Source organism: Nycticebus coucang, chromosome 3 (genome assembly GCF_027406575.1).
Source record: "Nycticebus coucang isolate mNycCou1 chromosome 3, mNycCou1.pri, whole genome shotgun sequence".
NCBI classification, from domain to species: Eukaryota; Metazoa; Chordata; class Mammalia; order Primates; family Lorisidae; genus Nycticebus; species Nycticebus coucang.
In genome coordinates this window covers 92,860,342-92,873,335 of record NC_069782.1, presented here as the reverse complement: position 1 = coordinate 92,873,335, position 12,994 = coordinate 92,860,342, and the positions used below count along the sequence as shown (strand labels likewise).

Here is a 12,994-nt window from a genome sequence, read left to right as displayed (position 1 = left end):
TGTGAGCTATGTTGTGTCACAGCTCACAGCAACCTCCAAATCCTGGGCTCAAGCAATTCTCCTGCCTCTGCCTCCCAAGTAGCTGGGACTATAGGCACCTGCCACAACGCCCAGCTATTTTTTGTAGCCGTCGTTTTGTGGCCAAACAAGGCCGTCATTGTTTGGCGGCCCGGGCTGGATTCGAACCCGCCAGCTCAGGCGTGTATGGCTGGTGCCTTAGCCACCAATAGTTTGATATTTTACAAAGATGCCAAAGCAAACAAGTGAGGAAACAAAAATCTTTTAAATAAATGATGCTATGATATCCATATTTTTTAAACACGGCATGATCATGGCCCACTGTAACCTCAAACCCCTGGGTTTTTGGAAAAGCTAAACAAAATTGACAAACCTTTAGCTAGACTGAGAAAAAAAGAGTACTCAAATAATAGAAATGAAAGAGGAGATATATTTCTGATAACAGAAATACAAAGGATCACAAGCGACTACAGTGAATAATTACATACCACAAAATTGGACAACCTAGGACAAATGGATACATTCCTAGAAACCCACAACCTACCTACACTGAATCCTGAAGAAATTAGAAGTCTGGCTTGGCACCTGTGGCTCAAGCAGCTAAGGTGCCAGCTACATACACTTGAGCTGGCAGGTTTGAATCCAGCCTGGGCCCACCAAACAACAATGATGGCTGCAACCCAAAAATAGCGGGTGTTGTGGCAGGTACCTGTAGTCCCAGCTACTTGGGAGGCTGAGACAAGAGAATCGCTTAAGCCCAAGAGTTGGAGGTTGCTGTGAGCTGTGATGCCACAGCACTCTACCTAGGGCAACAGCTTGAGGCTCTGTCTCAAAAAAAAAAAAAAGAAATTACAAGTCTGAACAGACTGATTATGAGTAATGAGATTGAATCAATAATTAAAAGTCTGCTATCAAAGAAATACAGGGCAAGATGACTTCATGGTTGAATTCTACTAAACATTTAAAGAAAAATTAATACCAATTCTTCTCAAACTCTTCCAAAAAAACTGGAGAGGAGGGAATACAGGCAGCCCCCGGGTTAAGGTTGACCTGACTTATAGTATTTCATACTCATGAATGGGCTTTCAAGGCTTCTCATAAGGACAATATACAATTACATAATTAAATTAATAATTTAGGACCTAGCCTCTTCTATGCCTATAAACAAACCCACATGGCATAAGCAGTTCACGGGGGTAGCATCTTCATGCTGGTGACTAGTCTCATTGTTTATATGGTCACTTAGGCATTTTCTTCTTAATTTTTTTTTTTGAGACAGAGTCTACGTCACCCTCAGTTGAGTGCTGTGGCATCACAGCTCACAGCAACCTCAAACTCTTGGGCTTAAGGGATTCTCTTGCCTCAGCCTCCCAATAATTCTTTTCATTCAATGTTTTTTTGTTTGTTTGTTTGTTTTTATAGAGACAGAGTCTCACTTTCTGGCCCTCGGTACAGTGCCGTGGCCTCACACAGCTCACAGCAACCTCCAACTCCTGGGCTTAAGCGATTCTCTTGCCTCAGCCTCCCGAGTAGCTGGGACTACAGGCGCCCGCCACAACGCCCGGCTATTTTTTGGTTGCAGTTTGGCCGGAGGCGGGTTTGAACCCGCCACCCTTGGTATATGGGGCCGGCGCCCTACCGACTGAGCCACAGGCGCCGCCCTCATTCAATGTTTTGAGTCTCTGTTTATCCTTATGACCATGCCTCCAAAGTAAAAATGAACTACAAGTCCACGTGTGCCAGCAATGAACAAAAAGGTGATTACAATGGAAATGAAAATAGAAATAATTAAGCATTTGGAGAAAGGCCAGACACAATTAATCACTGAGAAAGCATTAGGCTTCAGTTGCTTGACTATCAGAACAATTGTGAAGGATATAGTGAGAATGTGTGTGTAATGGAACATGTGAAATTCAGGGCTCCAGTGAAAGCATCAGTTATTACTAAGCAATGTAGAGGATTAGTTATTGAAATGGAAAGTTTATTGATTTGGTTAGAAGATAAAAATAAAAGTAATGTTCCTTTTAGCCTAGGGTTGATGCAACATTAGGTGAGTGTTAACTTTTCAAATTCTTTTTTGAAATTTCTCCTATGTCCTATCTAAACCTTTTGTATGAGTTGGGTTTTATGTTTTATTTGTGAATTAAAAGAACATGGGCTGGGCGGCGCCTGTGGCTCAGCGGGTAGGGCGCTGGCCCCATATGCTGAGCCAAACTGCAACAAAAAAATAGCCGGGCCTTGTGGCGGATGCCTGTAGTCCCAGCTACTCGGGAGGCTGAGGCAAGAGAATTGCCTAAGCCCAAGGATTTGGAGGTTGCTGTGAGCTGTGTGATGCCACGGCACTCTACCGAGGGCGATAAGGTGAGACTCTGTCTCTACAAAAAAAAAAAAAAGAACATGGGCTGGGTGTGGTGTCTCACAACTGTAATCATTAGCACCCTGGGAGACCAAGGCAGGTGAATTGCTTGAGCTCAGGAGTAAGAGACCAGCCTGAGAAAGAGCAAGACCTCAACCCTACAGGGATATTATTATTATGTGGTATTATTATTACTACATATGAGCCATTATAGAATGATTACTACTATTACCTTGCATGTGCTGTTCATCAGGGATCTGTGTTACATACACATCTGACCTAAAGGCGTTCCCGGGAGCTTATCTGCAACCTGGAGACTACTTATACTAACAAACTCGTTTTACAAGGTCAGCATTTACACCAAACAAAGACACTACAAGAAAAGAAAACTACAAGCCAATGTCACAAACATAGTTGCAAATCCTGAACAAAATACCAGCAAATTGTATTCAATAATACATTGTAAAGATCATCTGCCATAATCAGATGGGATTTATCCCTAGTAGATAAGGTTGATTCAATATATGTAAATCAATAAATGTGATTCCCCATATGATCATCTAAACAGATGGAGAAAAAGCATATGACAAAATTCAATATCCTTTTATAATAAAAACTCTCAACAAATTAGGTACAGAAGGAGGCCATATATAACAAATTAACAGCAAATATACTCGGGGTGAAAAGAAAGGTTTTTCCTCCAGGATCAGGAAAAAGACAAGAATGCCACTCTTTGGGGGAGAAGAGGAGATATAGGCTCTCATTGTGTCTCCCAGGTTGGAGTACAGTGGTGTGATCATAGTTCACTGCAGCCTTGAACTCCTGGGCTTAAGGCAATTCTCCTGCTTTAGTCTCCTGAGTAGTTCGGACTATAGGTATGCACCACAGTGTCTGGCTAATTTCTGTATTCTTATAGAGACAGTCTTGCTCTAGTGCACAGGTTGGCCTTGAACTCCTGGCCTCAAGCAATCCTCCTATCATGGCCGTCCAAAGTGCTGGGATTACAGGCATGAGCCACTTCTGTTCAACAGAGCACTAGTACTAGAAGACGCAATGACTAATAAAAGAGGATAGAGAGTCCAGAAATAAACCTGCACATCTGTGGTCAATTGATTTTGACAAAGGTGTCAAGAACACACAATGGGGAAAGGATAATCTCTTTAATAAATGGTGTTAGGAAACTGGATAGGTGTATATATGCAGAAGAAGGAAAATGGATCCATTTTGTATCACCCCAATAGAAGAATCAACTCAAAAAGAATTATACTTAAACATAAAACCTGAAACTATAAAACTACTAGAAGAAAACACAAAGAAAAACCATCAATCTAGCCAATGATTTCTCATATATGACCCCCAAAACCACAGGCAATGAAAGCCAAAATGAACAAATGGGATTCCATCAAACTAAAAATCTGCACAGTAAAGAAAAGAATTAATTGAGTAATTAATAGCTCAGCGGTTAGGGCACCAGCCACATACACCGAGGTAGACGAGTTCAAACCCGGCTCATGCCAGGTAAACAACAATGACAACTGCAACAACAACAACAACAAAATAACAGGCATTGTGGTGGGTGCCTGCAGTCCCAGCTACTTGGGAGGCTAAGGCAAGAGAATCGCTTAGGCCCAAAAGTTAGAAGTTGCTGTGAGCTGCGACACCATTCTGTCTCAAAAAAAAAAAAAAAAGAACTAATAGAGTAAAAAAAAACAGCCCACAGATTAGGAGAAAAATTTTGCAAGTCATACATTGAGTAAGGAGCTAATATCCAAAATATACAAGGAATTTAAAGTATTCAATAACAAAATTCAAAGTATTCGATAACAAAAAAAAAAATACCTCCAGCCCATTTTCCAAGAGCAAGGGACGGCAGGGGTGGCACATACCTGGCAGGACCATGGCTATTTAGCAACCTACCCAAACAAAAATGGCAGCTGTGTCAATTTGAGAATTTCTCCACATGGATTGGTGTTGCTGGACCTTCAGAGTTACAACAGTGATACACAGAGCAAAGAAGAAATTGACAATCTTTTGAACAAAGTAGAAGAAAGAATGAAAGAATTGAGTCAGGACAGTACTGGGCCTGTGGAGCAATTACCACCCATAGTTGAAGAAGGGGCCATTGACCAATATTGGCCTACTGTTGATGGGTGTCTAGTTGAATATGATAAAGATGAAGTGATATATGAAGATTCACCTTATCAGAACATTAAATGTCTGCAGTTGAAGCAATGTGGAAATATTCTTATCCTTACTGGGGATGTTAATTTGGTGGAGAGTGATTTGGCATATACCCAAGCCATCATGTGCAGTGTGGTAAACAAAAACAGGCAAAGATGTACTGATGCTGGGAGGTGGATATGGGGGCATGTTATATGAAATAGTCAGACTGAAACTAAAGATGCTCACGGTGGTAGAGATTGACCAAATGGTGATTGGTGCATGTAAGAAATATAGGCAAAGTAGGCTCAGCGCCTGTGGCTCAAGCAGCTAAGGCGCCAGCCACGTACACCTAAGCTGGTGGGTTTGAATCCAGCCCGGGCCCGACAAACAGCAATGACGGCTGCAACCAAAAAATAGCTGGGCGTTGTGGCAGGCGCCCGTAGTCCCAGCTACTTGGGAGGCGGAGACAGGAGACTCGCTTGAGCCTAGGAGTTTAAGGTTGCTGTGAGCTATGATGCCACAGCACTCTACCCAGGGTGACAGCCTGAGGCTCTGTCTCAAAAAAAAAAAAAAAGAAAGAAATATATGCAAAGTAGAGTGGTGATGTCTTAGATCCTCTTAAAACACTCTGCTATCAGGTGCTAACAGAAGACCATATTCCAGTACTGAAGAGGTACACCATAGAAGGAGAGCATTTGATTACATGATTAATGATTTGATGGCTTCTCCAATCTCTACATGTGAGGAAGAAGATTCCACATGGAAGTTTCTCAGACTAATTCTTGACCTCTCAATGAAAGTATCAAAACAGGATGGGAAATTTTTATTTATTTATTTATTAGAGACAGAGTCTTACTTTGCCGCCCTCAGTAGAATGCTGTGGCATCACAGCTCACAGCAACTTCCAGCTCTTGGATTTAGGCCATTCTCTTGCCTCAGCCTCCTGAGTAGCTGGGACTACAAGTGCACACCACAATGCCCGGCTAGTTTCTTCTTTGCAGTTTGGCCGGGACCGGGTTCAAACCCACCGCCCTTGGTATATGGCAGCAGCACCCTATTCACTGAGCCACAGGCATCGCCCAAATTTTTATTTTTTGAGATGGAGTCTCACTATGTCACCCTCGGTAGAGTGCCATGGCGTCATAGCGCACAGCAACCTCAAACTCTTGAGCTCAAGCAATTCTCTTGCCTCAGCCTCCCAAGTACCTGTGACTACAGGTGCCCTCCATAACGCCAGCTATTTATATATATATATATATATATATTTTTTTTTTTTTTTTTTTTTTTTTTGTAGAGACAGAGTCTCACTTTATGGCCCTCGGTAGAGTGCCGTGGCATCACACAGCTCATAGCAACCTCCAGCTCCTGGGCTTAAGCGATTCTCTTGCCTCAGCCTCCTGAGTAGCTGGGACTACAGGCGCCCGCCACAACGCCCGGCTATTATCGCCAGCTATTTTTAGAGACGGGGTCTCGCTCTGGCTCAGGCTAGTCTTGAACCTGTGAGCTCAGATCCACCCACCTCGGCATCCCAGAGTGCTGGCATTACAGTCCTGAGCCACCGCACCCAGCCTGGGAAATACATTACATAGGAGAACTGTGTCAAGCTGAGGGAAGCCCTGTCGCTCTAGGAAGAACAGCTCGGGCACCTGTATTGTCCTTTAGAATTCCCTAAGGAGATCATCGTGTCCCTTCATACTTGGAATTATAGTCATTTTACACTGTTTGAAAGAAGGCTAAACCCTGAAGATGAATATCCCTGATCATGTGTGCTGCAAATAGCTTTCCTGATCTCCATATGCTGTACATGACATCGAAACAAGTCAGACAATTAATAATGAATTTCTTAAAGTTTTCTATTTTTTAATTATTATTTTTAATTTGAAAAAGCAAATGGAAGGGCCAGGTATTCCTAGCACTCTGGAAGGCCGAGTCAGGAGGATTACTTGTGCTCAGGAGTTTCAGACCAGCCTGAGAAAGAGCAAGACCCTATTTCTACTAAAAATAGAAAAAGTGGCTTGGCACCCATAGCTCAGGGGTTAGGGTGCCGGCCACATACACTGGGGCGGGTTCAAACCCAGCCCTGGCCAAAAACTATTAAAAAAAAAAAAAAAATGGGCGACGCCTATGGCTCAAAAGGAGTAGGGCGCCAGCCCCGTATGCCGGAGGTGGCGGGTTCAAACCCAGCCCCTGCCACAAAATAAATAAATAAATAAATAAAATGATTGTTAAAGAATAAAAGTAGGGGTGGCGCCTGTGGCTCAAGGAGTAGGGCGCTGGTCCCATATGCCGGAGGTGGCGAGTTCAAACCTAGCCCCGGCCAAAAAAAAAAAAAAGAAGGGCGGCGCCTGTGGCTCAGTCGGTAAGGCGCCGGCCCCATATACCAAGGGTGGCGGGTTCAAACCCGGCCCTGGCCAAACTGCAAACCAAAAAATAGCCGGGCGTTGTGGCGGGCGCCTGTAGTCCCAGCTACTTGGGAGGCTGAGGCAAGAGAATCGCTTAAGCCCAGGAGTTGGAGGTTGCTGTGAGCTGTGTGAGGCCACGGCACTCTACCGAGGGCCATAAAGTGAGACTCTGTCTCTACAAAAAAAAAAAAAAAAAAGAATAAAAGTAGGGCGGCACCTGTGGCTCAAGGAGTAGGGCGCCGGTCCCTTATGCTGGAGGTGGCGGGTTCAAACCCAGCCCTGGCCCAAAACCACAAAAAAAAAAAAAAAAAAAGAATAAAAGTAAAACATTTAATTGCAATGCTGTGTAAACTATAGAAATAATGGCAAGTTTTCCAGTTTACTTTATGAAGCTAATAGAACCCTTCTACCAAAACCAGAGACACACATGTGTATTCCTCAAGCCAGGCCAGACTAATCTCATTTAGGCTATTTATATGGAATTTTAAAACACACATCCTAAATGGAATACTAGCAAATCTAATTAATTCATTAGTACGCTGTATTAAAGCATACCCACTGCCCTTGGTATATGGCAGCAGCACCCTATTCACTGAGCCACAGGCATCGCCTGTATTAAAGTATAGTAGAAGCTCCATAGTTGACAACTCCTTATGTTGACCTAATTTTCATAGAACAGACGTGTACCACATGCTCATATCAATACAGGAGGCCTACTTCCTTACGTTGACCACCTCCGTGTGTTGACCCTGGGTGGTCAACTTACAGAGATTCTACTGTAATTATATTTCATACCTAAGCAGGTCCTGTCCCAGAAATAAAGGGATAATCACTATTTTAGAATGTATTGATATTATATGCAGACTGTGACTGTTTTGTACACTAACTAGTTTAGTTCTGGTATCTAGCACAGTGCTTGGCACATGGTGGACAATAAGTATTTGTCGAGTGACTAAATGAATATTCACTATCAATAATCGGTTTGATACTTCAAGTATCAGTTACAGCAAATATATATACATCTGTGTAGTGTGTGTGTGTGTGTGTGTGTGTGTGTGTTTCTAAGACCAGATCTCACTGTCACCCAGGTGGAGTGCAGTGGTATGACTGTAACCTCAACCTCCTGGGCTCAAGTGAAACTCCCAGTTTAGTCTCCCAAGTAGCAGGGACTACAGGCACATACCATGTCTGGCTAACTTTTTAATTTTTTGCTTTAGAAATGGGATCTTGCTATATTGCCCAGCCTGGTCTCATGGTCTCAAACTCCTGTCCTTAAGCAATCCTGCTGCCTCAGCCTCCCAAAAGAACATATATATATACATATACATATCCCATGAATAAAATTTAAAAAGTATATAACATCTGCATGAAGAATAGAACAAAATTTTACCAAGGTACATAAAAGCAGATAAATCAATGAGAAACACCCTTGAATTAAAAAATATAACATTATAAAGATATCAGTTCCTCTCAAACTAATTAATAAATGTAGTGCAGAGCTCATTAAAATGTCAAAGAGATGGGAGAGGTTAGTCAATAAACTTGGAGAGAAAAAAGAAATACAAGAGGGTATTTCACAATTATTAAAACCTATTATAAAGTCATAGTAATTAAAACTGGCATAGAATAGACAGATCAGTAAAATAAAATTAAACCCTGAAACAGGCCAGGCATGGTGGCTCATGCCTGTAATCCTACCACTCTGGGAGGCCAAGGCAGGAGGATCCCTGGAGCTCAGGAGTTGGAGGCTAATGTGAGCAAGAGGGAGACCCCATCTCTACTAAAAATAGAAAAATTAATGGCTCAGCGCCTGTAATACAGTGTTTAAGGTGCACACATACACTGAAGTTGGTGGGTTTGAACCCGGCCCAGGCCAGCTAACCAACAATGACAACTGCAATAAAAAAATAGCTGGGCGTTATTGGCCAGGTGTCATCATGCACACCTGTGGTCCCAGCTACTCAGGAGGCTGGGATAGAAGGATTGCTTGAACCTAAGAGTCTGAGGTTGCCGTGAGCTATCACCCCACATCACTCAATCTCAGGGTGATGAAGTGAGACTCTGTCTCAAAAATAAATAAATAAAGGCATGGTGGCTCACACCTGTAATCTTAGCACTCTCGGAGGCCGAGGGAGGTGGACTGCTTGAGCTCAGGAGTTGGAGGTCAGCCTAAACAAGAGCAAGACCCCCATCTCCACTAAAAATAGTAAAACTGAGGCAAGAGGATCACTTGAGCCCAAGAGTTTGAGGTTGCTATGAGCTACGATGACACCATGGCTCTCTATCCAGGGGAACAGAGTGAGACTCTATCTCAAAAAAACAAAAAAGAAAATCAAACAATAAATAAATATACAAATATTATAAACAAAATAATTAGAAATATGGAAAGTGTTTATATACTCTTGCATGGTAAAGGTTTTTCAAACTATAATACTTACAGAAAAAATTATAAGTGATGTATAGATTTGCCTAGACAAAAAAATTGTTTTTAATTTTTAATTTTTTGTTTGTTTGTTTCAGACAGAGTCTCGCTATGTTGCCCTCAGTAGAGTACCATGGCCTCACAGCTCACAGCAACCTCAAACTCTTGGGCTTAAGCGATTCTCTTGCCTCAGCCTCCCAAGTAGCTGAGACTACAGGCGCCCGCCACAACGCCCGAATATTTTTTTTGTTGCAGTTTGACTGGAGCCGGGTTCAAACCCGCCACCCTCGGTATATGGAGCCAGCGCCCTACCCATTGAGCCACAGGCGCCATCCCGATGGTCAACAATATAAATAATGACAATATAAGTAGTGGGAAACAAAGATTTCATATACTGTAGAAGGCAGAGGAAAGCTTTAAAAATATAACCTGGGGGCGGCGCCTGTGGCTCAGCCAGTAAGGCACCAGCCCCATATACCGAGGGTGGCGGGTTCAAACCCGGCCCCGGCCAAAACTGCAACCAAAAAATAGCCGGGCATTGTGGCGGGCGCCTGTAGTCCCAGCTACTCGGGAGGCTGAGGCAAGAGAATCGCTGAAGCCCAAGAGTTGGAGGTTGCTGTGAGCTGTGTGAGGCCACGGCACTCTACCGAGGGCCATAAAGTTAGACTCTGTCTCTACAAAAAAAAAAATAATAATAAAATAAAATAAAAATATAACCTGGAAATTCTGTGTCTAGAATTTTTTTCTGAAGAAAAGATCAAGTGATATATGTTTATCACAGAATTCCTTAAAATATTTTTAATGGAAATAATTTGAATGTTCTGCAATAGAAGACTGCTTTGCAGCTTGGCACCCATAGCTCACTGGTTAAGGTGCTGGCCACATACACTGAGGCTGGCAGGTTCAAACCTGACCTGGGCCTGCTAAACAACAATGACAAGTACAACAAAAAAAAAGAGCCTGGTGTTGTGGTGGGCACCTGTAGTTCCAGCTACTTGGGAGGCTGAGGCAAGAAAATCGCTTAAGCCCAAGAGTTTGAGGTTGCTGTGAACTAAGACACCATGGCACTCTACCAAGGGCAACAAAGTGAGACTCTGTCTCAAAAAAAAGAAAATGACTGCTTTGGTAAATTATGGTCCATGTTTATGATGGAAGACCGCATAGTCCTTAAAAATCATGTTAAAGGCCAGGCGCACTGATTCACGCCTATAATCCTAGCATTCTGGGGGGCTGAGGCAGATGGATCACCTGAGTTTGGGAGTTGGAGACCAGCCTGAACAAGAGTGAGACCACATCTCTACTAAAAATAGAAAACCTACCTAGGCATCATGACATGAGGGGGTGCCTGTAGTCCCCACTACTCAGGAAACTGTGGCAAGAGGATTTCTTGAGCTCCCAAGAGTTTAAGGTTGCTGTGAGCTATGATGCCATAGCACTCTATCCACGGCGACAGCTTCAGACTCTGTCTCAAAAAAATAAAAAAAAATGTTAAAGAGTATATCCTGGCTCGGTGCCCATAGCACAGTTGTTATGGCATCAGCCACATACACCGAGGCTCATGGGTTTGAACCCAGCCCAGGCCAGTTAAACAACAATGACAAATGCAACAAAAAATAGCCTGGCGTTGTGGTGGGTGCCTGTAGTCCCAGCTCATTGGGAGGCTAAGGCAAGAGAATAGCTTAAGCCCAAGAGTTTGAGGTTGCTGTGAGCTATGATGCCATGGCACTGGAGCAAGGGCGACTGTGGTGAGACTGTGTCTCAAAAAAAAAAATAATAATAGAATATGTCCTGCCCTGACTTAGTAAATATCAGAATGTTTAAGCTATTGGTTTGTGGAATCCCACCTGGATTCAAACCCATCTGTTCCCATCTGTGTGTCTCTCTAAGCTTTAGTTTTTCTATCTATCTTTTAAAGTTGTTGTGGGGATTAAATAAACCAGTTTATATGAAGTGCTTATAAGCATAGTGTCAGGTATTCAATAAATCTTCACTGCATATTTATACAGTGTGTATGTGTACACACACACATATATAATGATTGTATACTAAATCCTGAAGTCATTGAGGCTGGCATGCAAAAAAACACCTACTAAACATTTTTAAATAAATAAAATGTGATGAATATGATGGGTGATTTAACTGAGAAAATTGTATTTGTCAAAAAGAAAATGTGACTATGAAGTAACAGGACTTGAGCCTTCTATGCCTTATTAATGTACTCCAGAGGGAATGCCAAAAGAGAGCTTTTAAAAGTTATTTTGTACAATGGCAGCATATTGAAATAAATGTTTATAGCCTGACAAGGTGAATTCTTTGGACAAAAAATTCATTTAGATGTAAATGTTCTATTAAAATGTAGGTTGTTTTCTATGCAGTAACTTTATAGCCAACCTCTATGTAGTCCACCTCAAAATACCCATAGCATTTCTTTCATTGAACAAGCACTGTCTGCGCACCTTGTACGGGCTAATGACTGCCACGCTGATGCGGTGGCCCGTGCTAGGTCGTGACTGCGTCTCACGTCCCATTGGGCGCCTCAGTGGGTTGCTAGCACTCTGAAGAGCATGGGGTGGGGGCCTAGAGAATGAGGAGCGGGCTCCGGCTGCCACTCACCCAGCTGGGTCACCCAGGGTAAATGCAGTGTGATTCTGGATCTCAACATTTTCATCTATAAAATAACAGCCTTAGAGAAACGGCTTACATTTTTTTTTCTTTTTTATACTATGACCAGAAATAAATTAGTTGTGACCCAGTATATACACACCCAGCCAAATATGGACACACACACAACTGGAAGACATGTTCGTGAACGCCAGGCAGTTTCAACTTGGAAACCTCTGTTTTTCTAGCGAAAAAAGGTCTGGCAAGGAAGCAAAATCCCTGGTCGTTGGCGGCTACCAGCCTGATGGGGTCATAGGCAAGATACATCTCCTCTTCAGGCCCTTGACTATAAAATCAGGCTCCTGGCCTAGATGATCTCAGAAGTCCCTCCATTTCTAAGATTCAATTCCATTCAACAAGGACGGGTCCAGGACCCTATGCTAGGCGCTTTCCAAGCTCAAGAGCTGCAAGGGGGACCACTCATAGACCCCATTGTGTAGGGACCCACTGTCCTACTGAGTGAGACAGAGCAAGAAACACAAAAAGGAAATGAGGCTGGTGGCTTACAACTGTAATCCTAGCATTCCAGGAGGCCAAGGTGAGCGGATTATTGAGCTCTGGAGCTCAAGATCAACCTGAGCAAGGGTGAGACCCCATCTCTACTAAAATAGAAAAACCTAGCTGGGTGCTGTGGTGGGCACTTGTAGTCCCAGCTACTTGGGAAACTGAGGTATGAGGATCTCTTGAGCCCAAGAGGTTGAAATTGCTATGAGCTTTGATGATGCCATGGCACTCAACCCCAGGGCAACAGACTAAAACATTTTCTCCAAAAAAAAAAAGGAAATGGGTGTGTGTCTGCTTATACCAAAGGTTGTCTATAATGTGCCTAGTCTGGGCGCCCATAGCTCAGTGGTTAGGTCACTGGCCACATGCTTCCAGGGCTGGTGGGTTTGAACCTGGCCCAGGCCCGCTAAACAAAAAAAAAAAAAGCTGTGCGTTGTAGTGGGTGCCTATAATCCCAGCTACTAGGGA

At 43.1% G+C, this 12,994-nt stretch overlaps 1 pseudogene; it reads left to right on the top strand.

The window, feature by feature from the left end:
- Positions 1 to 4,426: 4,426 nt before the first annotated feature.
- Positions 4,427 to 6,245, top strand: LOC128582298 (spermine synthase-like; annotated as a pseudogene).
- Positions 6,246 to 12,994: the final 6,749 nt, after the last annotated feature.